This window comes from Lontra canadensis, unplaced genomic scaffold (assembly GCF_010015895.1).
Source record: "Lontra canadensis isolate GAN:19392208 unplaced genomic scaffold, GSC_riverotter_1.0 scaffold244, whole genome shotgun sequence".
In the NCBI taxonomy this organism is placed as follows: domain Eukaryota; kingdom Metazoa; phylum Chordata; class Mammalia; order Carnivora; family Mustelidae; genus Lontra; species Lontra canadensis.
This window is the reverse complement of record NW_022631238.1, coordinates 233,045-245,693: the sequence shown is the minus strand read 5'-3', so window position 1 is coordinate 245,693 and position 12,649 is coordinate 233,045. Positions and strand designations below refer to the sequence as shown.

Genomic DNA, 12,649 nt, shown 5'->3' with positions numbered 1-12,649 from the left:
GAAATAGGCAGTTATTAATTATTAGGCAGTTATTAGTAGGCAGTTATTAATCCACAGGTATAAAGTTTCAGTTAAATAAAATGCATAAACTGTAGAGATCTTCCACACAACATTGCACCTAAAGTCACCAATAACATACAGTTAAAATTTGCTAAGAGGCTAGATCTTGTGTTAAGTGTTCCTATCACAGTTAAAGTTTTTATCTAAAGCTTGCACTTCATTAAACAGTCTTCCTTGCATTGGCAATAAATGCTGAATAAGCATTTATTCAGCACTACTGTGTTCTGGGCACTGTGGATTTCAAAATCTGGTCCTCTCAAGGAGCTCAGAGAGATGGAGGAGATAGTTGAGTAAACGGATTATCCCAAGAGAACATTGAGAGCATTAGGATAGCAATACAACACTTTGAGCACTGGGGAAGCACAGAGATGGAGCATTTAACCCAGCCAGCTCATCAGGAGGCTACAGAAGGCTTCTTGAGCACATGGCTTCTGAACTGTATGGAAACATAAATAGAAATTAGTACAGTGAAGATCACTTCAAGTATAGGGAAGAACATTTTTTTAAGTGCCCAGAAATGAGACAAAGTATGATGCTTTCAGACAACTGGGATATTCTGTATGATTCATGGATCATAGGGCACAAAGAATGGGAAGGATAGGGGTTGAAGACAGAAAAGGCTGAAATTGTAGGAAGGGAGTATATCCTAGAGGACATCATATTCATGCTAAGAAGCATGGGCTATCCTGACAGCAAGGGGAGTCACGGACTATTATGGAGCAAAGGAGTGCTTTTGTCCAGTTCTGTGATGATAAAAAATGGTTTAATATTCATTTCTTCCATTTTTAGATGTTTCCATAATGTGAATCTTGTGGTTGTGGAATGAGAGAATTTGGAATATCATACTTTGTTCTACTTGAACATCTACTATGTTGCCATGCATTATATCATAAAATTTTCATATATAGGAATTTTTCTAATCTTGCCGATGTTGTTAAGGTGTTGTTATTCTTGTGTGACAGATCAGGAAACTGATGTTCAGAGAGGTCAGCAGATGTATCCATAGTTTTAGAGGTGGTAAGTGAAAAGTATGTGATGGAGACCATCATTTCAGGTGGTGTGCTCAGTCTTTCCTTTAAACCTTTGACTCTGCTATCTTACCCTCTAGTTCGCCACAACTCTTGTATTCACAAGAGAGGCAATTTGGTGGGACGCCAGGGGAAATAAGGTTGAGGGATACTTTGGTATAAGATAACAGCACTGACACCAATTTAGGAAATAGTGGCTACAAATCCTGGGCTTCAGGGGTGGTTTCAATATCCACAAATAAATCAGCGTGATACACCACATCAATAAAGGAAAGGATAAGAACCACATGATGGATGCAAGAAAAGCACTTGACAAAGTACAGTATCCTTTCTTGATTAAAAACAAAAAACAAAAACAAAAACCCTTAACAAAGTACGGATAGAAAGAACATACCTCAGGACACCCAAGTGGCTCAGTCAGTTAAGCATCTGCCTTTGGCTCAGGCCATAATCCCAGGGTCATAGGATCAGGTCCTTCATCTGGCTCCCTGCTCAGCAGAGAGCAGGCTTCTCCTTCCGCCTGTCACTCTCCCTGCTTGTGCTCGCTCTTGCTCTTTCTCTCTCTGACAAATAAATAAAATGTAAGAAAGAACGAACGAATGAATGAACATACCTCAACATCGTAAAGACCGTACATGAAAAGACCCACAGCTAGTATCATCCTCAATGGGACAAACTGAGAGCTTTTCCCCTAAGGTCAGGAACACAACAAGGATGACTACTCTCACCACATTTGCTGAACATAGTATTGAAAGCCCTAGCCTCAGCAGTCTGACAACAAAAAGAAATGAAAGGCACCCAAATTGGCAAGGAAGAACTCAAACTATCAGTCTTCATAGACAACATGATACTCTAATGTAGGCATGTGATGTGATGAGCCCTGGGTGTTACATGCAACTGACGAATTATTGAACACTACATCTGAAACTAATAATGTACTAGATGTTGGTTAATTGATTTTAAATTTTAAAAAAGTCTCCTCAGAGAAAGAAAGAAAGAAAGAAAGAAAGAAAGAAAAGAAAAGAAAAGAAAAGAAAAGAAAAGAAAAGAAAAGAAAAGAAAAGAAAACCCAAAAAGCTTACAACAATACATACTAGAACTGATACAGGATTTCAGCAAAGCCGCAGGATATAAAATCAATACACAGAAGTCAGTTGCCTTTCTATACACCAACAATGAAGCAGTAGAAAGAGAAATCAAGGAACCGATCCCCTTTACAACTGCAACAAAAACCAAAAGATACCTAGGGATAAACCTAACCAACGAGGGAAAAGATCTGTACTCTGAGAACTATAGAACACTTAAAGAAATTGAAAAAGACACAAAGAAATGGAAAAACATTCCATGCTCATGGATCATAAGAACAGATATTGTTAAAATGTCTATACTACACAAAGCAATCTACACATTCAATGCAATCCCTAATAGAATGGCACCAGCATTTTTTGGGGAGCCAGCACAATCAATTCTAAAATTTGTATGGAACCAGAAAAAACCCTGAATAGCCGGAGGAATGTTGAAAAAGAGAACCAAAGTTGGAGGCATCACAATTCCAGACTTTAAGCTCTATTACAAAGCTGTAATCGTCAAGACAGTATGGTATTGGCACCAAAACAGACACATGGATCAATGGAACAGAAGAGAGAACCCAGAAATGGACCCTCAACTCTATGGTCAACTAATCTTCCACAAAGCAGGAAGGAATGTCTAACAGAAAAAAAGACAGCCTTTTCAACAAATGGCGTTGGGAAAACTGGACAGCGACATGCAGAAGAAAGAAACTGGACCACTTTCTCACACCATACACAAAAACAAACTCAGAATGGATGACAGACCTCAGTGTGAGACAGGAAGCCATCAGAATCCTTGAGGAGAACACAGGCAGCAACCTCTTTGACCTTGGCCATGGTAACTCCTTGCAAGATATGTCTCCAGAGGCAAGGGACACAAAAGCAAAGATGAACCACTCGGGATTCATCAGGATAAAAATCTTCTGCACAGCGAAGGAAACAGTCAACAAAACTAAAAGGAGACCTGCTGAGTGGGAGAAGATATTAGCAAATGACATTTTGGATAAAGGGCTGGTATCCAAGATCTACAAAGAACTTATCAGACTCAATACCCAAAAAGTAAAAAAAAAAAAAAAAATCCAGTTAAGAAATGGGCAGAAGATATGAACACACATTTCCCCAAAAAACACACAGAAATGGCTAACAGACACATGAAAAAATGCTCAATATCACTCATCATCAGGGAAAGGCAAATCGAAAGCTACAATGAGATACCACCTCACACCTGTCAGAATGTCTAAAAATTAACAACTCAGGAAACAACAGATGTCGGGCACGATGCAGAGAAAGGGGAATCCCCTTGTACTGTTGATGGGAATGCAAACTGGTACAGCCACTCTGTAAAACAGTATGGAGGTTCCTCAAAAAGACGAAAATAGAACTACCCTATGACCCAGTAATTTCACTACTAGGTATTTATCCAAAGGTACAAGAACAGTGATTCATAGGGGCACATGCACCCCAATGTTGATAGTGCTTTTATGAACAATAGCCAAAATATGGAAAGAGCCCAGAGATGTCTATCAACTGAAGAACGGATGAAAAAGATAGCGCGCGCGCGCACACACACACACACACACACACACACACACTGGAATATTACCCAGTCATCAGAAAGGCTGAAATCTTGGTATTTGTAATGACGTGGATGGAACTAGGGGTTATTATGCTAAGCAAAATACGTCAGTCAGAGAAAGACAAATACCATATGACTGGACTCATATGTGGAATTTAAGATACAAAACAGAGGAACATAGGGGAAGGGAAGGAAAAATAAGATAAAAACAGAGAGGGAGACAAAGCATAAGAGACTCTTAACTATAGGGAACAAACTGAGGGTTCCTAGAGGGGACAGGGGTGGGGGGATGGAGTAAACAGGTGATGGGCACTTGTTGTCATGAGCACTGGGTGTTATACAGGTGATGAATCACTAAATTCTACCCCCAAAAGTAACACTACACTATATGTTAACTAACTTGAATATAAATAAAATCTTGAAAGAACAAAATTAAGAAAATAATGGCTCCAAATCCCAGTTCTGTTGCTTAGTCACTGTGTCATCTTAAGGCAGTTACTTCACCCTCTCTGAACCTCAGTTGTCCCTTTTTTAATGTATAAATAAATTTACACAAACTTACTTCTGGGAAACAAATACAATAATTTATGTCAAGAATCTACTACATTGCCTGGCATGCAATGAGCCCTCAATAAACAAGGGCACGTATTATTACAATACCCACTGTGTAACTATGGGGAAAGAGCCCTCTGTGAGCCTCAATTTTCTCATTTTCTGAAAATCCAATGTGATTCATGTGCGTCTTACGAGCACAATGCTGGGTACGCAGTAAGCATTCACTAAAATAAATGATTACCAGTGTAGTATGGTATAATTACCATAGCCCTTGGTGAGAGTCAAAATTGTATTCAAACACTGGCTTCAAACACTTGAGAAAGTTACTCAACCTCCTAGAGTCCTAGTATTCTTATTGGTCAAATGGAGATAATATTCCTCAATTTGCCCAAGAGGCAGAGTTGTGAGAGCTGCAGATAATCTAGGTCAATGGCCTGGCACATAAGAGATACGCTACACAGGAGGGTTGAATCCAGATTGCAGAGCCCTGAATCCCAGTCTTTTTATAAGCTGCTCTAAAGACTACTAAGTGGATACATTCTCTTTTCTTGAGTGAGAATGAGACATCAGAATGTCACTAGTTTAAGTGAGAGCTAGAATCAGTTTCACAGCTATAAAGAACGTATTCTAAAGGAGAGAGACTCGTGGTAGAGAATGATGATGGGTATGGTTTATTATGTGCCTACTGTGTGCCAAGTACTCTCTAAGTAGAAATTCTAATCAGCCCTCCAATTCTGCAAGACAGTTATTACCATCACCATTTTTATAATTAAGAACTGTAAAGCTCAGAGAGATTACGTACCTTGCCATGGTCACAGAGCTAGAAAGCAGCAGGTATGTCTGACTGCATAAGCCCAGGCTCTTTCAACTGTACAAAGATGTCTATGAAGTAAGCACTCCCACAATAAAGATAAAGAAAACAGGCTTTGTGTGAATTTATTTAAAATAAAAAAAAAACCTTTTTGTCACGACTATTTGCAGTTTAAAAATCAATAACACCCCCCCCTTTTTTCCCCAAGCGGGGGGGCGGTGGGGAAGAAAACGGCCTATGCTGGTTCTAGTGGAACTGGAATGGCCAGCACAAATCAGAGGAGTGAGTTAATTAGTAATAATTTATGGTGCCTATAGTATGTGCCACACATTATACCAGAAGTTTTTCATATACAGAATCTTTGTTAACCTTCCCAATGTTGGTAAGTGTTGCTATTCCTGTTTGACAGATAAGGAAACTGATGCTCGGAGAGTCAGCAGATATATCCATGTTTTCAGAGGCAGTAAGTGAAAGATATGTGATGGAGGCCATACTGCCTCCAGTTAAGGGACAGTCAAAATGGCACTGGAATTGTTAACAAATCTATTAATCAGCATATTAGAATTTTACAGTCTGTTATGGGGCTGGCTTAGCTTCGGGTTATCTGCAACCTAATAAACCTGTAAATCAGACTCAAGTTTTATCTCCATTTGTCTACACTTGAGCACTAAATAATGATCATTCTTTATAGTCTTTTCTTCTCTATGATCAGTGTTAGTTAAGTACTGTATTTTTCTAAGTCCACCCAGAGCAACATGTTTCTAGAGATGAAAAATTGCTTAACCCCCAAAACCTGGGTTCTCATTGGAACCTATTCCATGTCCTAATCACAGAATTTTTTCCATCGTGGATTTTCTGATGTCAAACAAGATGAGACTTCCAACTGAGGCCTTTTCACACTCATTGCATTCATAGGCATTCTCTTCACTGTGAATTCGATGATGGTGAATAAGGTGAGATATCTGCACAAAGGCTTCATCACATGTGGTTGCATTCTTAGGACTTTTCCCCATTATGGATATTCTAATAGTCATTAAGAGCAGATCTCCACCTTGCTTTTTTTTTCCACATGGGCTGCACAAGTAGGGTTTTTCAGCACTCTAAATTCTGGTTTGTTCAGTAAGGTGTGAACTCTGGCCAAAAGCTTTTCCATATTCATTACACTCATATGGTATTTCTCTACTATGACTTTCCTGATGCTGAATAAGATTTGAGCCCCAAATAAATGTTATTCCACATACATTACACTTGTAAGGCTTTCTTCACTATGAATTTCCCATTAAGAGATGACCTCTGACTGAAGGCTTTCTCATATTCATTACACTATAAGGTTTTCCCCTCATATGAGAGCTCTAATGTCTAATAAAATGTGAACTATTGCTGAAAGTTTATCACATTCATTGTATTCAGAAGGTTTCTCCATATTCAGACCTTTAATGTGTCTTATATATGCTGCACTGGGCTCAAAACCAGGATTATATGAATCACAAGTTGGGGCTTTATCACAAATGGGATTTTCCTCTGATGACACAGAGTTTTCCCTCACATCAGAGCTCCTGTCACATTCAAACAATTCATAGTTCATCTCCCTCGTGGGGCTTAGTCCATCAGCCATTAATCTCAAACTGTAATCTCTGGAAGGAATGGGTTCCAGTCTTTCCCATGCTGAGTTTCCCTGGGATATCGCTGAACTGACTCACTTCTTCAAAGGCAGGGTCCTTCTTCAAAGAAGAGCCCGTGGAATTCTGGCCAACAAAATCCACTTGGGTTTAGCCTCTTCAGGTACTTTTTGGTTATTTTTAAGATTTTTATTTATTTATTTGAGAGAGAGTTAGAGCAAGAGAGATCACAGAGGGACAGGGAGAAGCAGACTCACAGCCAAGGAGGGACCCTGATGCGGGGCTCGATCCCAGGACCCTGAGATCGTGACCTGAGCCGAAGGCAGATGCTTAGCCCACTGAGCCACCCAGGTGCCCCGGGTACTTTTTGGTTAAAAATAAGATTGTGTTCATTGGGGTTTATCAACTGAAATGATAAAAATAAAATCTAAAAGTATCAACTGTTTTCTATATTGAGAATAAATCAATTGCCAGTCTGAAATCATGGAAGAAAGGATTACTGAATTCAAACAAATGCCCATTTGCCATCATATTAAAGGACAGGACGAGTAAGTTGAAAAATGGGATTCTGCCCCTACCACCACACTGGATATGTGTATGTGTGTGTGTGTGTGTGTGTGTGAGCGTGTGCGTGTGTGCACACGCACACACACACAGACACACACACACAAGATATGTTGTTTTTAAATTCCCCCATATACTATCATATATTTTACAGTGAGCCAGGAAGAATGATTCCATTTCATAAATCAGGAATCAGAGACTAAAAACAGAATAGATGTCACACTTACATGGCTAGTAATAAAAAATCTTGGACTAGATATCATATTTTGAATACTGTTATTTTTTGTAACATGAACACCAATTTGTATTTGAATTCATACAGAATTTCCTACTATAGCTATAATACCTGGAAAACTATGTAAAAGATTTGAAACCTGTGAGAATTTTAAAAAGAGAGAGGGAAGACAATAAAGCAAGAGTATTTGTGTTTCTGCAATGCAGCAAGAATAAAGAAGCAAAACTGAATCCTACTCAGCCTTGAGAGTGCGTTCCAGTCTGTTAGAGAGAAGGAAGGGAGGTGGCACTGTGGATGAAAGAAGTGATGGAGCCTGGGCAGAGTGTCCTGTGCAGTCTAGACCACAGAGTTCTCTGGGGTAAGCTTATAGCCTTACAGTCTTGGTTTAGAGAGAAGATTTAGACAAACATCTCAGATCATGCATAGTATGTTTCCTCTTAGACATCTCAAACTATGTATTGAAGTTAACCCAAAAGCTTTTGTCCATCTGGGTGCATCTAAGTTACTCTGAGTCTCCAGATTTAGGAGGAAGGAGGAAATAATAAATGGAGTTACAAGTATGTATCAGTCAGGGTCACAGCAGGAAACAGATAACACTCAAATTGGGTAATTTCAGGAGAGTTTAATAAAGGAACTAATGCGGTGTGGGCAAGGGTATAAGAAAAACAAAAAGGATAATCAGCATCCCCAGGCTAGTAACTGAAGGGTGATTTAGCAACTCCAGGCCCAAAGGACTGAGGGGAAAGAATATATATCCCAAGCCCAAGAGAGCTAAGTATAGAGGGACACTATACAGAAGCTGGAACCTTCATATGAAGGATGTAGTCAGCCAATGATGAGCCTACACAGAGGGAGCTCAGAGGCATAAATGTCACGGCATCACTCTCCTACCCTTTGACCTGACCGGGCTTCCCACTGGACAAGCTCAATCAGAAGCCAGAGGGCGAAGTCAACTCCTGGGGCAAACAGCAGGGTGCAGAAGATTGGGAAATGGATCTGGAGACACAAATGAAAGACATAGAGCAGAGGGTGTTTAGATGGCTGGATATATTTACCTGGCTTCCTCCAGGTAAGAATTGGACCATATAATCGAGTGATTTAACCTTTTTCACCATCTCCAAAATCAATCAATAATCCACTTTGGTGAACCTCTGACAATATTTAAAACAAGATTCTCAGAGTAGAGCTTAAATACCAGAGGTTAAGGAGGAAGGAAATAGGAACTGGGAAACCATTCCATTTATTAGAGTGAAACAATATAAAATATTCGGAAATAAATTTGACAAGAAAATCAGAATTATATGAAGAAAACCATAAACCATTTTGGAAAGACAGAAAACAAAATCTGACCAATTAGAAAGATAAACTATGTTCTTGGATGAGAAGATTTCATTGATATCATAAAATTAGAATACAATTAATTCAATATTAACTAGATTGCACAGTATTTCTTATTTTGGAATTGTACAAAATAATCTAAAGTTTATTTGGAAAAATAAATGACCAAGATCAGGCAAGATTATTATGAAAAGGAATAGTGAGGGGATCTGCCTTAGTGGATATGCTATAATGACAATATAATTACATACATGTATATATAATTAAATATAAAATGAAGGTGGCAATTAAATTTACATATAATTGACTGTTAATAATATTGAGCTGCTATCATATAGCATGTACCACAGTACATCACAGAATCCAGCTGAATTAGAGTTAAATATACGAAAACCAATATGAATGTTGCAAGGAAAATTAGGAAGCTAGAGGTACAATATAGGAGTCAGAGAAATCATCTACACTGGAAATGGTGAAAGTTCAAAAAGATTGAAGACTGACATTTGACTACATACAAATTCAAATTTTTTGAATGACAAGAGATATCATTAATATACAAATACAAATCAGCAAATATATTTTAATAAAGATGACAAGGGTTTAATATCCAAACTATATAGAAAATAGTCTGACAAACTGACTAGAAAAAAGACAACCTAACTTAAAAAAATGGGAAAAGGATAAGAGTCAGGAATTCACAGAGTAGCAAATCTAAACTGCCAATGTATTAATAAATATGGGTGGAGGGAGCCAAAAATCTATGGTAGTGAGATAAATGCAAATTAGAGAAATAATGAGATTATTAGTTTGCATACATGAGATGGTTAAACATTAAGAGTTATAATTCTAATTATTGGTAAGGATGCAGCGAAAGGTTATTCCTATACACTGGTGGGAAAATTCTCAAGTCTTAAGACTTTGGGAACTTATGAGCCAAAACTTGTAAAACTGTGTATTAAAACAATACACACAAACACACACACACACACACACACACACACACATCTTGTACTCGGTAATCCAACTCCTGGATATCTCTTCCATAGAAATATAAGCACAATATATAAAGTCATATGTGTGAGGATGTTTATAGTAATACTGGAAACAAAATTAAAGGCTCATCAAAACAAGAAGTGTAAATAAGCTATAAAATACCTACACCACAAATATTATACAACTATTTAAAACAATGAATTAGAACTATATAAGTTGACTTGGAGACATTTACACAAGGTTATCATTATATACACAATATACAAGATATGGAGAAGTACAATTAATATGATACCATCATGGTAGCAATGACAAAAAAACTATTATGTGTTTATACATGCATGCATGTGTATTTCTATCATGATTGATTATAAGAATGCAAAAAAATATAGAAGGATACATAACAGATTATTAAAATGGGTTAATGAGGAGCTTCTTTTTTAGAAAAGAAGGAGGTGGAAATTCAAGCCCAAAGTAAGGAAAATAGTAGACTGCATTAAAAAGGGGGACAGGTATGTATAACCACATTTATGTTGTCATGTGTGAAAAGGTGATTAAATTAAGATAATTTAAAAAATTAAAGCAGAAATATGATAGCATGATTTTAAATTAAAATGTTCAGCAATCTTAAAAATTAAAGGTGTGCACATTAAAAACTCAATAGATGGGGCGCCTGGGTGGCCCAGTCAGTTAAACATCTGACTCTTGGTTTTGGCTCAGGTCATGGGTCCTGACATCGAGCCCCACGTTGGGCTCTGTGCTCAGTGTACCAGTGCCTAGGGCTAGACTAGGAGGAGTGAGGACTGCCATCAGCTGTCAAGGAGGTGCTCGAGGGTGGTGTGGCCAAGTTCAATACCTCACAGCCAATTATCCAGTGAGCCCAGACATCCTTGTTGATCTCATGGGCGCTGACAGAGAGGGCTGAGGAATTCGGCCTTATCCTGGATGATGTAGTCATCACAGAGCTGAGCTTTAGCTGAGAAAGTACACAGCTGCTATGGAAGCCAAACAAGTAGCTCAGCAGGAGGCCCAGGGAGCCCATTTTCAGGTGGAAAAAGCAAAGCAGGAACAGCAGCAGAATGCTGTGTAGGCTGAAGGTGAGGCTGAGGCCACCAGGATGCTTGGAGAAGCCCTGAGCAAGAACCCTGGCTACACTGGACTGGGCAAGATCCAGGAAGCCGAGAACATCTCTAGGAAGACTGCCACATCACAGAATTGTATCTATCTCACTGCTGAAAACCGTGTGCTCTATGTACAGGATGAAATTTTTGCTTTGAAAACTGACAGCCTTATCAAGGGTAAGAAATGAGTCTCCCCAGCCCCAGAGAAAAGGTGAATCTGCTTCCCCACCCCCGGTTTTTGAGGAGCCAGCGTGGGGTCCAATAGACCCCCATCCTGCCCCCAGTATCATGCCATAGTCCCCTCTGTGTCAGTTCTCCCAGCCCTTCCTAGAGGAACATAGACTGGCCAGTTTTCAAGGGAATGACCTTTCTCTTCCTGGTGTTGGCTAGGGGTGTTGGGACAGTATGATTTCTGAGTGATTTCGTACAGTATTGGTTCCTCCTTCCAGGCTGAGGGGGTGATAACCACCATCCCAGGAATTCTCAATAAAAAGAAATAATGAAAGCTATACAGATTGGAAAGGAAGATATAAAACTGTCATTGTTTGCAGATGTCATGATTGTCTATGTAGAAAATTCCAAAGGGTTCTAACCCAAGATGCCAATGTAGGAAGATCCTGAACTTACCTCCTTCGTGGACATAGCAAATCTATACCTACTTATACAGCAATTCCTCCTGAAGAAGAACGGAGAGCTGACTGAACAGCTTCTGCACAACAAAAGATAGAGAGACCACATAGAGAACATTGAGCTGGAGACACAGTAAGGGAATCCCACCCCCAATGCTGCCAACTGCAGTGAGGAGAGAGAGTACTGAGGGACCATGAGCAGATTCACCTGCCCTGGGGCACAGGAAAAAAAAGCTTAAAAGATGGCTTAAAAGAGCAACTAGAACATAAAGGATCCTGCCTCAGATCTCCACCAAATGGCAGGGGAGGTACCAGAACTCTCTCTGGGTCACGGGGCCTGGCAAGTGCCATGGCTTACATTCCTCCACCACTTTGATAGCCTGGATGGGAGCAGGGGCCAGGCGCCATAGCTGGCCTACCACCTCAGTGAACCCCAGCCCATACCAGCCCAAGAAGTCCCACCAAGGCAGCCACAGTGCACTGCACAGTGGGACACACCTGGTCAACGCTCACTACAACTCCAGCTGACATAGGTGCAAAGCACCCCAAAACTCTCTAGGCCCACACCACTTCAGCACCAGATGACTTGCTAGTGCACTCCTGGCACAGAGCACTCTGGAACCTCCTGGCTCCTGTCTGCTTTGGCTCTAGTGACACCACCAGGACACACCAGTTCATGCCCCACCTTAGTTTCTGCCATGCAGTGAGGGCATCCACTGTGCTGAGCACTGGCAGACCACCACCTGCTCTCACTTCAGCTTCAACTATCCTGCCAGGATACCCTCTGTGTGGAGAGCCCCAGAACCACCCCAGCCCATGCCCACTTCACCTCAAACAATCCCATGAGGACAGCCCCAGCACAGACTCCCCCAGGATCCAAGCCCACACCAGCCACAGCTCTAGCTATCCAGGCAAAGTCACCAGGTACACAATCTACATAGGGAATGAGCATACAATCATTCCTGGAAGGTTAGAAGAAGTAGCTGTTCTACCAAATTCATAGAAACAAACACAGAAAGTCAAGCCAAATGAGGAGACAAAGGAATATGG

General features: G+C 40.0%; 1 pseudogene; it reads left to right on the top strand.

Moving 5' to 3' along the window:
• The first annotated feature begins 8,508 nt into the window (after window positions 1-8,508).
• On the top strand, window positions 8,509-11,158 carry LOC116862449 (annotated as a pseudogene).
• Window positions 11,159-12,649: the final 1,491 nt, after the last annotated feature.